Consider the following 14,502-nt stretch of genomic DNA (forward strand, 5'->3'; position numbering starts at 1 on the left):
GTCCTTTCATTTCCGTTCCATCCGCCTCTCGGTGCGTGGCAGAGGAACTTGAGCAAACTCCGCTCGCCGTGCGAGACGGTGGAGGGGTTCCGGCGTCGGGCGTGTGACCGTTCCTGAAAGATGGCGGCCCAGGCGTGAAAGGCAGCGACGGAAAAAGACAGAAAATCCCACGCGCTTTGCCTTGCCGAAGTGGTGACTTTATTTAGTCGGTCTAATCGTGTCCCCGGCAAGAGCAGAGAACGGGCAGAATTACAGCGATTGTCTGTTATATAATTAGCGCGTGCAGGAAGAAAGCGTAATTGCTGATATCTACTTTTGCTACACGATTAGCAGTAATTTGGGTGCGAGATAATTAGACTTAAGACGATAAATTAAGTTTCCTGTGTACAATGGAAGATTACAATCTGATTCCAGTGGGGGCAAAAAAAACATTTCCTTTATTAAGGACAGAGTTTGGGTGTGTACACAAGTAGTTAACAGATGGCTGCACCTGTCAATTAACGTCCTCATTATTTTATTTTGAATCCGATTCAGGATGCCGGTTTAGAAAACGGTAGCATAATAGTTCTTCTCAGAGTACTACTAAGAGACTTTGTTTTCAGAACGCTGTGATACATTTTAGCGCCGCTCGTACAGATTCACACATTTCTATGTCGGAAGGCTTTCGTTAAGAAGTGGTAAATTCTTTGCGTACTTTTGTACCACTTAGGCTGTTTTTGGGATGAATATTGAACCTCGGTCTTGGAGATCGTGAAAGGCGGGAAACATCCTTCCTCTGCTACTACTACTGATTATATAACGGACAGTCGCTGTAAACTACATTGGTTGAGGTCCAAATGCCACTGTGGCGCTAATCACAGCGCATTATATAGCACCAGTCAAATGTTTGGACACACCTGCTTTGAATGCACGTCTCCGTTTTATACATTTTACATATGTTATTCACCTTACTGTAAAAGGTGTCAAGGCAATGAGGTAATACAAATCAAATATTGCAAGAGAAGTACTCAACTTCTCAAAATTTTCAAAGATTTTACACTCTTCAAAATAGCCGCCTTTGGCATAGATGACAGCATTGATGACTCCTGGCATTTTTTCCCACCAGGTCACAGTGCACAGTCACGTCAGTTTTATTATCTTTTTCAAAAGGTGTGTCCAGACTTTTCACTGGTACTGTACATATCTATATAATGGCACATTTATCCATATGGTCATATGGTCATACCCTCCTGACACATCTGGTTCACCTGCATTGCTTTAGTTTAAATTAAAAAACAGCTAAGACTGGATCAACCTGCGAAAATGCTGCAAAGAGGAGACCAATTTCCCAGCACCCTAATGGGCCAGCCAATCAGCAGCTGCAGTGGTGAGTTCTCTGACCAATCCGCTGGTATATTATAGGCAAGTGGCCATGGACCCTTTGGCTTGGACTCTTGGGTTCTGCTTGTGGTATTAAGCGGGATTCGACCCAGTCTCCTGCTTGCGGGTCGGTGTAAGAGGAGTCCGCTCTGTGTGCCCTGGGTCGAATCGACTACTGAAGAATCGCGTGTAGAGAAACGCAGATCTGTAGCTGCCCACAGGACATTGGGCTTGTGAATCCTGTTCTGCCGAACAAAACCGAAATAGACGACCGCCCTCTGGGGGTGGAGTGGGTGAGGGTCACGTCTATAATTTACAGTGCCGAGGAAGACTGATGCAACGACCGTTATGGGAGCAGAGCGAGGCTTTGGTAGAGGGTTGTGAACGGCGGATAGTTCCGGAAGCGGGAAATGCAACGCTAACAGGTAGAGGCTGGAAGCCCCTTACAAGCAAGAAATATGCTGGGTGCTAAATAGGAAGGCGGGGGTTTAGCTAGGTGGTACAAATCACAAGTGTTACTATATAAGAATGAACCTATTCTGAGCGTAGCCGGTTTTGTCCGGTTTAATTCAGTACCACTATTTATCATAATCAACTGCAGTCTGATCCCTCCTCCAGCTTTTAATTACCTTGATCTAGCCTGCGTCTGTAGCAGCATGGGATGGTCGTCCAGGGTGGTCTTTGCGCTTCTGTCTTGGTGTCCGTCTGGTGAGACCTTCCAGCACCAAGCCTCCGCAGAGGCAGCTCATGATAATGGAGAATCTGCCGTGTGGAGCTGCTGAGAACCAGGTGCTGCCTTCCCGCGCCAGCAGGCCTCAGAGGGACGGGGGTGTGTGTGTGTGTGGGGGGGGGGGGTTGCGTTTAAGCGCCCCATTTCTAGCGATGGATGACGTGAACCCCAAATTTTCAGATGGCCAGGGATAGCTCATTAATATTCATAAAGGAAGTGCCGCAAAAGGCATTTCACTGGCCAATCAGGTAGCGCCTCCTTTATGAATACTAATGAACCCCTGGCATCCTACATCTCAGAAATCTGTTGCTGAGGCTGACGTGCTCACCGGCGCCCCCTTGCCTAGGCGTGCGGCAACAGTCACTTCGTGGCCGAAGACTCGCCGCGCAGCAGTAGGATGGAGTCACGTTTTTTGGGTGTTAAGGGCTTTCTGGCTGACAGAGCGCTCTGCTTTCTGCGGGGAAAAGGTCACGAAAGGGAAATAACATATTCTGCCTGGTGGCTGATCAGCGCGATGACTTCCTGATAACCCAGTCTGGCTGCGTTTGATGCCCTTTTTTAAAAACCATATCTGATGTTTTCGATGATTGTGGGTCGGTACCTTCCTCTGGGCAGACGTGCCTGTTGCCGTCTGCTAGATCAGTGTTTCTCAATCCGGTCCTTAGCGACCCGTTGACAGTGCAAATTTTTGCTCCCTCTCAGCTCCCAGTAAGGGGTGAAACTGTGGACCGTCTGGCCGGGAGCTGGGAGGGAGCAAAAATGTGGACTGTCTGTAGGTCCCCGAGGGCCAAGTTGGGAAACATCACATCGTGTGCTTTGAACCTTCTGGTCATGAGACTGCAGATATTTTCTTGTCATTAATATTCGTTGATAATTTTGACGGATGCGCCAGGAATCCGAATCTGATGGGAATTTCCGGATGCGCGTAACCTTTTTCTGCATTGTCAAGTTATCTCTCCGGTGGCTTGTCCACCTGTCCTTGGCACCCCCGTCATGTTAAACGCTGACTCTCTCAAAGGGGTAGAAGGAAAGATTAGGATTATTGAAGTGTCACCTCATCTCACCATTATCGCATCTCTCCTCATGATGATGTTGCAGAAGAATATGCCCAAAAACAAATCTGGGTTTCGTTTGAAGGGTAGCCATTATGTAGCATTGCTGAGAGGTTTATACTCTGTCAATAACCCCTTGTTATTCAGGTCGGAGACCAGTATTGCCCCAGATGAACTGGGTACAAAGACCAAGGGAGACTTTGGATTATGCAAACGGCTGAAATCCACACCAGTGTCCTCTAGATAAAGCAGCGTGCTCTAATCGTACATCGACTGCTAAATACCAGACTTCATTAGTAATCATTGTGAAAGCGAGTTCCCCTGAACAATTGTGATTAAAAGTTCTGCCATTTTCCTCAAATCATTTTATATTAATGAGGTTCAGGGTAACTTTGTGCGCTACTTCAGTTGGAGGTATTGCATTTATGAATCCATAGCAGGAAGTATTATTGTTAATGACCTGATACAGCAATTCACTCTTAAATATTAATGTTAGTCGCATTAATAATGACAATGATAAGTTCCAGCTTAATGTTTCTTTTATGTTCATAATCAGCATCCTCTCCATTTTGGCTCTCCAAACTATCTTATGTTAAAGGAATTGCCTTTAAAAATACATCTTCGTACTTCATTATTGGTCGATGGACAGAAAAAAAACATAAAGAATGCAAGACCAGTCAAAAGTTTGGACACACCTACTGAAAATCATTTGTTTTTGAACAAGATACCGGCCCCAAGCGCCCCTCCAGGTTATGTAAGCACTGTATTATCTTGTGAACAATGAAAGAGACAGAGTGCTGTGACAGATGACCTGCCCCCCCCCCACAATCCCCCCACCTGAACCCTATAGAGCTGGTTTGGGATTAGTTGGATCAAACAGTCAGAGTACGGCAGTGGACTTGTGCCCAGAACTTGTGGAAACTCCTTCAGGCCTGTAGGAGAAGCATCCCAGGTGGCTGCATCTGGAAGCTGGGTGAATGAATGCTGAGAGTCTGCAGCGCTGCCGTCGAAGTAAAAGGGGGCTGTTTTGAAGAGTGTAAAATTTGAGAAAATTGAGATGTTGAGCACTTCCCTTGGTCACTGCGATAGTTGATGTGTATTATTTCATTGCCTTGAGGTCTTTGACTATAATGTGCATAATTTAACTAAAAGATTAATACTTTAAAATGACTGGTTTTGAATTTAAATGTGATTTGATATGTATGCATAGTTTTATAAATGACACAGAATGTGATGCAGCAGCACGGCTCCCTCTTGGTTTATGCACTTCCCAGCTTCTCATCCTTAAGTACGGCAGGGTTGTTTGGCGGAATCCCATGATCCTCCGCTGTAATCTCGCAGTCGGGCCGTGTTGACGATCCGTGGGGCTCTCCTGGGTTTTGAATGACGCGTCAATGGCTGCGGGCCTATTGGCTGCTCTGAATGCGTGTGCACAGCCTCGCCAGTGAACCCCGGTGTCAAATAAACAGCCCGAACGCTGAAGTAACCGCAGATGAAACCATCGACCGTGCAGAACCTGCAGTCCCTTCCTCCCATCAAAATACAGGCTTTATTCCCAAATATACCTGTTGGGAGAATTTTAATATACAAAACACATGTCAGCATTTTGTGCGTTGAAGTATTTTGCCTGTGTGTGTGTGTGTGTGCACATCCATTTGCTGTGTTTATCCACGAGTCTGAGTGATGTGAAATAAGCAGCTTTCATTCCCGCTCCTAAATGCCCCATTTCGACAGTATCCGTGAGCTTCTGTTGGGTGGATGAGTTGGACTTTAGGCTGAAGGTCTCTCTGGAGTAGCAGGCGCTGTAGTGAAGCTTCTGGGCTCCAGCGCTTTGAGTATTTCGTCATTATTTATGCTTTTAAACGTATGTGTGGTTATACGGGGTCCTTATTTTTAACCTGCACATCCCGAAGATCACAGAATGGCTCCACGAGTCTCCTTGACAGCTGTACTCGTCATTTAGGGACAAGCTGTGTCCAAAGCTAGGTTCATATAAGTCAATGTTGGGTCCCCTGGGAGTAGGAGTAGGGATCTGACAGCAGGGGGGGGGGGGGGGCAGGTTCCCCTTGGTAAAATAGGCCAACCCCTTCGAGGGGGGAGTTCTCTGTAAATTGTTCAGAGTTTCACATCACCCTCTATTATCAAAAAAGGACCTCGGTAAAATTTGCCAGCCGGGGGGGGGGTCCCCTTGGTAAATCTTGCAGCGGATCCCCTACCGTGATGGGCTTAGGGGCGGGGGCGGGGGGGGGGAGGTTGACGCTACTTGCCATACCCATAGCATGAAATGCTGCTGTAATAAGATAAAACAGAAAGTGGGGGGGTGGCTAAAACTGGGGGCCTTGGGGCACAGCCTGTGTTGGCCCATGCCTAAGTCCAGCCTTGCATATCCTCCTGAGACCCCACCCATTCATTTATGTACATTATAGGGGGCATTTTGTTTTTGCATCTATCTTTTCACTGATGTAAGGAAACATATTTATTCCTGTTGTACACTAATGAGGACATGCTGTGAAATTAAATAAAAATAAATTTGAAAAAAATCTAAATTGTAAGATGTCTTATTTCCTCCAAAGACAAATAACCTAAAATTGAAGGACACTTTTTTCCTTGGGTCTCAGGAGGATATGAGATCAAGCAATACCCACAAAGATGGCATCGAGACTCTCCATGGATCACGGCTTCCTTCCTGGGTCTGGCACCTATTGGAGCTGATGATGACTTGGGACAAGACCCAACACCCCCGAGAGGTGGGGGGAGTGACGGCACAGGCCGCCCCGAAGATGCTCCGCTTGGTAAATGGGAACATAGTTGTGGACCTCCCCAGCTTGATCTCCCCAGCTTCATACACCCTTTGCTCCACAGAGGTGAGACATTTTAATATTTCTACCATCCACTGAGGTACGAATTTCATATTCATAGAGAGAAGGTGAACAAACGATGTAAGGGAATAACTCATGGCGGGTCTGTTGTTTTGACCCCTCCCTTGTGGTCACAACGGTTTCCTGCAGTCGGCATTAATGTCCGGGAGGAAAGGACACCGCAGAAACGCTAATGGGGTGTCACTCTGGGGACTGGAATGGGAGGCGTCTCGTCAGACACAGACGACGCCGCTAGATGCTGTATTCTCACCCCATCTAATGGGCCGCCTTCACTTGCTGAAAAGGTCACCCAATGAACAGGCACAGCAGCACTTAATAAATGCCTTCATAAGAAGCGCTGCTCGACGTGATATTTCTTTTACGAAGTTCTGAAGTCTTTCTGCCTCGCAGGCTGTCACATTAGAACTAAGAGTTTTATATAAATTTCGTACTTTTAGCTCTTTGTAGCATTTCCATCCTGTGGCCCCTCCTCCTACCCCCCCTTCCCAATGACTAGAAGAGTTTGCAAAAGTGATTAGAGGAGTCATTGTTTTCTAGTGAGAAGGTGGGGGCTGCCAATCGGACGCATTGCCAAGGCGCGCTATTCGTTGTCGCCAGGCAGGATTACCCGTCGTCCAAGAGAACGAGGAGCTCATTAAGAGACCGACTCCAAATTGGTCCCACGGCATGAATATCTCAGTCGGAGGATGAAACCGATCCTTAAACACAAGCTTCCTATTTACCGGCCTGCATCTACCCTTTGGGGAAAATCCTTTGCATTAAAAAAACGTTTTCTCAACTCTAGCGATTCCATAATAAACATTTTAGAAGATATAGCAGCCAAAATGGTGATTATTTATTGCAGTGCAGTACATTATACTGTGTTTTTTGAGTTGCCCCCTCTAGAGGCTGGTTATGGTACTTGGTGGGCGTGAGTCTGACCTCACTCCTCGCTGTTCCTTCACACAATCTCGCCGCAATTTAATTTTATCTCTGCAATCCTAATTTAAATCAGCCTTTTGAACTTCTGCGTGTTACATTTTTCACCAAGTAAAGTAAATAATGCTTTAGGCTTGGATGACATTGCCCTGTGCACATTGTTTTGTTTGGTGGGTTTTGTGTGCAAGACCAATGTTCAGCCACCGCAGCAGATACAAGTTCATTGAAAGAAGCAAGAAATCACCACTAGAGATGACTTGGACCATTTTGCCTTGGGTATAACCTAAACTCATTACAGCTGCCTTGGCTTAGTTGATGAGACGACTTCTCTCACAGGAATACGGGTTGTTTTTTTTCAGGTGTACATTGAGTTTGGGATCGTTGACAGTTTGCCTCAGTATCCTGAGAGAGATGCTTTCATCTCAGGGTAAAGTCAAGGCTCTGGGAAAGAACCTTCTGTTGAACATTTTTCAATTGATGTTTGACACTTGATAACTTCTGTTTTTCAAATCAAACTTAACAGGCTTCCAATGCACAGCTGTGCTTAGTGTTTCCTGCTCCGCTTGAGACATTCTTACTCCCATTACTTGGCTTTCCTCGTTTTCCCACACGATGCCCGGAATACAGTGGATATCCCTTCAATTTTCAAGTCGCTCGTTTAATTCCCGGAGTGCAAACTTGAGCAGAGATGCTAACGCGTTACATTTTACAGTTTACAGCAGGTTCCGCATTCGCTGGTGATTTCAACGGCCATGGCTTTCTGTAGCCTCATCTCAGCCTACACCCAGTGAGCTATGAAGGTAAAGGCTTCACATGGAGAAGATCGACTTCCCTCCAACTATATTATTCTCCCCTTGACCGCGAAGAGGATAGAAGACGTCGGATGTATAATTGTCTAACCGTGCTCTTGTTCCTTCTTGTGAACAGCGCTGTCATTTTGAAGACACAGTCTGGGCAAGATTGCCTGTGTCATTGAGATCTGCATGCCTTAAAGGTCACACGCTAACTATAGTGGAACTTTTAGTAACACGTAACTGTGAACAAATGTTTACAGTCTAGAAACAGTACAAATATAGGGTAAAGATTAACCTGCCGCAAATTTACCTGGAAGTTTTTGGCTCTTCCCCCCCCCCCCCCCACTCTGCCCTTGGTGATGACCTCCTAACTTCCAATGACCTTGACCAGGATAAGCAGATGGATGGATGGATGGATTGATATAGTGTGTAATTTTATGTTACCACATATATTGGGGAGAATATGCTTTGAAACATTACATAACATGATACATTGTATAACATGGAATGTTATATAACATTTAAGGTCGTCTTATCCCTGGGTTCAAGTTTAAGACCAGGAGTGTTGGAGCTATTGCCTTTGCATTGACATTAAATTTGCCTGCAATACCAACTCCTTTAAACTCCTTTTGCACAGCGTTTGCCTGTGAAACACTTAGCGACACTTTTTCTTGAAAGGTGCTCTATAGTTAAACTACTTACTGACTTACCGTTTCTATTAAAATCCTCCTTTAAGAAGCGTATGAACAGAAGGATTTATTCAGAGGTGTGATGTGTTTAGCTTATGTTGCTAAATTTGCTGGTTTGTGGCTCTTTCATGGTTCTCTGTTTGTCCATCTCTGTTATCTTCTGGAAAACGGCGGCCCGTTATCAGTACGGGGCCCTGCTCGGGGGGGGGGGGGGGGGGAGCAGCCCCCAATTAGCGGCGATCTTCTCATCGGCCTCATCCTGATGAATATTAAAGCAGGCATGAATAAGCAATGGCCGCCTTCACTTTCTGCAGCTTCATGCCAGCTTCTGTGCTGTCGACAGTCAAGGGAGGCACGAAAATATCTGCAGCATTCAACTCGGTCCCATCAGCATATCCGTATCCATGGCGACGGAATCTTGGAAGTACGAGTTTTACCCCCCCCCTCCACCCCCCCACCTCCTTCATCTTCTGGTAACCTAGAAACTTGTTTCACTTCTGTTCAGGATGAAACTTTAATGTAATTGTGATGAGCCGCGGCGACGTTTTTCGCCCAACTTCCTAGCGTCGCTATGGCGCCGGCGGAGCGCAAATTAAAGGCCGGGCCGTCGCTCTTCTGTACAAAACCGCTGGATTCCCTCAAAGCCGTCTGAAGCTCTCCTCTCGGATTTAATCACTGCTCCGCGCCGGAGTTTGATCTCGCTCGAGCCGCCCAAGATGTTTTCCGTTCGCCGTCCTCTGAAGCGGATCTGCGCGGCACCTCAAAGCCTCAAACTCGTCTTTCTGCATGAATTATGCATGCTTAATTGAATACAGAATGAAGAGAATTCCTGCCCTTTCTGCTTCTGTTGCATCATCACCTGTAGTCCAGGATCTCCCTTAATTCCAATTACAGGTAGAATCTTGATGAACTTTGGGGACTTTTGAAGGAATATCCCATCTTTTTCTGTCAGGCGTTTTGCCTGTAATCTCACAACACAGTTGCTGGCAAAGATACAGGCAATACAATGACTGTGTACAACTTTCAAAATTCCTTTATTTGCTTAGATCTATACTTATATTTCAGAAGTGATGTAATACAGATAGAACCTCTCTCTATGTATACGTGCATGTATTTCAGCAAGAAATAAACTCTGAAGTTTGAGTCTGACTTCAAAGGCAAATGGGCCCAAATGAAAGTGGCGATTTTTCTGCTTTCTGAGTTTGTTAGTCCTCCGAGATCCTGAGTTGGTCAAGGCTAACCTTGCTTAAGTTCTCACGATGAAAGCCCTGTGTACCTTGTGTCATTTCTCAAGGTACCGCAAGAGGAGGGAAACTTTAGGGAAGGTTTTTTTTCTCTTTTTTTTTTTAATGGCAATGCTTAAGCTTTGAGAACGAGAGGCTTGAGAGCTGAATGGAGAAGGCGGTGGGCTGGGAAAAGCTGATAAAAACCATTTGCGGGCCTGAAACTGAGCAGGGGGAAAGTGTCTGACGCGGCCCGCGAAGGGAACGCCGCTCTGCTGCCCAGGGGACGAGAAGAAAGCGGAATGAGACGTAACGTTTGCGGAAAGACCTGCCGCGTACAGATGAGTCCCAAGCTCAGGGAAGGGAGGGTGGGACGTGAGGATCCGTCTTCGTGAAAATCGACAGCAGCGGTCGAATGTTACCTGTATTAAACTAGTTAGCCTGTCATTTGTTCTCTTCGCATAAGCAACTGAAGCGTCAAAGCGAGACACTGGAATGGGATGAGATAGTGATTGTCAACATTAGACCTAACAGAGAAATGATTTGGTTCCGTTTGTTTTTATCAATTTAACTATATTAGCAATATATAATCCATCTGCTTTTATCACCTGCCTGCAGCTATATTTAGGGGGTCATTTCATTAGCTTGTATATCTAGAGTCTTCAAGTCAAATAACCTGAGGGCCACTCCAACACAAGGTCTTCCGCTCCAGCCCAATATGTATATAACTGGAGGAGTGCTAAATCCTCTGGGGGGGGGGATGATGGTAAAACTTGCCAAACTGGGGGGAATGGTGTGACACATTTTTAATTCACTCCAGGGGAGATTTATTGATCAGTGGCCCAGACACTGGTACTTTGAGACCCCCACTAATCTCTAATCGCACCCCTGCCCCTTTTACATATTCTTTGGCTGTATAATTTGTTGTTTTTCATAACGTTCAGCGTAACGTAATAAACTGCCACGTTAACGTTAAAGTGCCGAATGCCCTTCTCTGTGTGGTCGGTCTCCAGTGGCAGAAAGTGGAATGTAAGCGGACCCGGGTCGTCATTCCGTGGCTTTTCCAAGTTTTTCCTAATGTCGGAAAAAGGGGCGGGGGAGGTGTGAATGAGCGGGGGTGGCCAGGTGGGGCCCTGCACGTGGACCTCGGGCCTGACCGGGACCGCATCCCAGTTCAAACTGGGATGCCGGGACACCGCGACTTCAGCCACTCCCACCGCTAATGGGTTTTTAACACTTTTCTTTCCTCGTATCTCCACATAGCTTCAGGTTTTGGAGACTACAGAACTTTATTCTACTGTTGCTCCAGTTACTTATTTAATCATCCAGTGTATGATATTTGTAAACATCTTTTGATTGTTTATAAACATGACTGCCAATATTCATGTAGCAATGCCAAAAATGATATTTGTTTCCACAATTTTGGGCACTAGAAGTCTTTGTTGCAGTAGTAGCTGTTGTAGTAAGATAATGTTACGGAAACATCAGGAAAACTGGATACTTTGAATGTTTTTCATATCTTAAACGTAACATTTTTGCCAGATGTTAATAGAACGAAAAATTGTAAGCGGGGATCCTCTTTGTTTTTTGAGTAGGAAGCAGAGAAAGACCAGGCTCTCTTTGAAGTGAACCACAATCAGTATTCATTGCAGGTGAATGTGGGAAAAAAGACTGGATTTCGAAACCCGTAAGTTGAAAAAGGCTTGAACAAATGAGTAACATAAAACTTAGAACAGAATGCCTTTGTTGTCATTGCACAGGTAGATATTACAATAAAATTCAGTCTTTGCTGGTGCCATCCTGCTCTCCTATGAGAGACACATGACGGCGGAGGTCAAAGGGCAGGGTCGGCTGTTTTCCCGGTGCCCCTGGAGCGGTTTTTGCGGTCAAGGGCCTTGCTCAAGGGCACGTCAGTGACGTCATTACTCAGCCAGTAAATTCGAACCGGTGACCTTCCTGGTATGGGCATGCAAGGTTCCAGATCCATGCACTGCAAAAGCTTGTGTCAGAAGTCAGTCTAGCTTCTCTGTTCGTCGGTTAGGTTACACCTCAGCCCTGTCTGAGTGATTCTGAAAACATCAAACCATATCTCCTCAGTTTCTCCCGAGGTCAGTAAAGCGTAGCTGTAGTCAGAACGTGACAAACTGAACTTTCCCGTTGTCTTCCGGAAGCTTCTCTGCATCTGTGAGTTTTTTTTTTCTCCTGTGACCCACTTATGAGCAAGTTATCTGCAAATTGCCTTCGTCTCCATTAACACGGACGACCCCAAGATGGCTGTAATTTTACCAATCTTTCTTTTTTTTTGTTTTTTACCACACCGCTCTCAAATGCAGAGTTTCATCCAGCCTTTCGGTAGCTGGTCATTTGGATCTACTTTTGGGCCGAAATGGGAGGGGGGCAAGGATGGGGAGGGTAGGGGAATCGAAATTTGATCAGAAAAGCATGAAATCTGTGGTCTGTGGCTAAGCTACCAGAGACCTGGGGCCCCAGAAAGCCGGCATTTTGGCCTAATGGAGGTCCACGGTCAGTGCATGCGGGGATTTGACGGTCATTCCAACCGGGTCAGAACAGTGTAGCGACTCCAAATGAGGGACAGCTCAACTGGACTCGCCAATTGGGAGCAACCTGGGCAGAGATTCCTATTTTATGATGTGTACAAGTTTCCTGTGAAAAAAAGTTACATATTCATTCATTTTCTGTCTGTGAAGTATTTTGTCTGTTTTATACAATGATATGTGGTAGTTTTTGTCTCCTTCATTTAAGTGTATCACATCAACAGCATCGGCTGTGCAGTATCTATATGGATAATATGAATTTGTTAGAGAAACTATATGATTTATAAATTTTTACCATATTGATGTGTGATTTGTTGTTCTGGGTTTACTGTAGTTCTGTGGGGGGTGGACTTGGCGGTGGCTACATTTAATTTTTATGCTGAAATGATCATGTTTTGCCAGAAAATGCCAGAACATACGAGTCAGGGGTCAGCTGACTCTCACGTTTGTCACACCAGGCTTGAGGAGTACTAAGCGGTGAACGGCAGACTCGGAATGATGGGAGCAGCAGAGCCGGAGTCTCCGCCTGCTTTGTGGTCCATGTGTGAGTTTCTGATTTGTGTCTGGAAGCTCTAGATGGAGCTCTGGAAGGGGTCATGTTAGACCTCAACAGGTAGAGGACTAGTATCTTTTACCTACAGGAACAAAACCTATCTTGCATGCCGCCTGAGATTAGTTCCATTGCTCAGGTACTTCGCCGCCTCGCTGAGTCACTGCCTGCCTGATCCGTTCGAGTCGTCTCATGGAAACAGGGGCTTGTTTGTCATTGATGGATTTGAGTTGTCCTTCTGCGATTAGCATCGATGCTACCGGAGGCGCTGGGAGACCCAGGCGATCCTGTCATCTCGCTGATACCCCTGAAGTGACACCTCCACCCCTCCATTTTAACTGCTCCATCTCTGCACCCCCCCCTCCACTATTCACACAGTGATCTCGGGAAGCCGTTTCATTTTCGGCTCATCGGCGCCCCCGGTTCGGGATCACAGCGTGCCGCCTTCGAAAGCGTCACACGGATTCCCGCCGCGCCCCGTGCATGCCCTGCCCCGGTACGTACCGGCTCCTCCCTGTTCCCTACGTATACAAGGTGAAAATAATCCAGGGCCGGTGTTTCTGGTCATTCCTCCGACCCTCCCCAGCACATACCGGCATAATAAATATTTATTCTAGCCAATTTCCCTCACCCCCAGAGTGAGCCTTGACAGCTCTGGAAGTAGGGTTGGTAATGATGCACATTATCGTGCATCAGGGACGGAAATAAAAGCCTGAGAAGGGGGAGGCCGGGTAGCGAGAGAGAGAGAAAGTGAGCGGGAGCCGCAGCCGACTATAGATAGCACTGCGAGGATGGCGAGGAAGGGCGGGAGTGCAGCCGCAGCCGGCGCTGCAGTGTCATTTGCGTCGCTGTCATCGGACTCCGTTCCACATCCACCACTCCTGGCCGGCACCTGCCGACGCATGGATAGAATGCTGTGAAAACACTCCGCGCCAACTGCCGACCCAATTCCCAGTGGTCGTCCGGGCTTCTTGCTCATTAAGTGGCTTCGTGCTCACCAGTGACCTTCAGCTCAGACTTTAGAGGCGAGAGTCTTTTGCGCCTCGACTCCACGTTTCTGTGAAGTTGGAAGTAGGAGAAAAAATATGACATACAAAACAATAAATTAGCTAAAATGATCTCGGTAAAAGATGCCGATTTGCATTCGCGGGTTCAGCCGTGAGCTGCATATCGCAGATGAGTTGGCAAGTGTCCATGCAGGTAACGAGTTCCAGCGACACCTGTATTTGAAATTAATTATGACGTCAAAGACCTTCTTAGCTAATTACTATTAAGCTAACATGCTCAGACTTGAGCTAGTGCCAGAATTATGATGGCTTTCATTTGCGTCTTCTGGTAGCTCTCTGTCTCTACTTTCCTGGCCGGTGGGGGTGGGGGGGGTTTCTGCAGTATGTCATTACTAGATGATCAGATATTGAAGCGATATAATTTTAAATCGAGGCATTAATTAGTGCCACTAAGGTTTTGTGGTGCCATTCACATGCTCTTTGCAAGATGGCTTTGTTTAGCTAACGACTAAATGGTGGGATGGGTTTCGTTGATCGCCGAGACATTTGTTTCATGGCCTTATACAGTTTGCTTTTGGCATTAGCCAGTGAGGTGTCTACGTCCTGTAGCAATGTAAAGTGCAGTGACCCTTGGGATTTGAGCCACTGGATAAGGCAGAAGTCATGCACCACACCGTGCCGATGGGACGGTTTTGCCGAGACGGATATGTCAGAGGTCACCAGACACAGCTGAAAATGGAACCCAA

This window comes from Paramormyrops kingsleyae, chromosome 24 (assembly GCF_048594095.1).
Source record: "Paramormyrops kingsleyae isolate MSU_618 chromosome 24, PKINGS_0.4, whole genome shotgun sequence".
Lineage (NCBI taxonomy): Eukaryota > Metazoa > Chordata > Actinopteri > Osteoglossiformes > Mormyridae > Paramormyrops > Paramormyrops kingsleyae.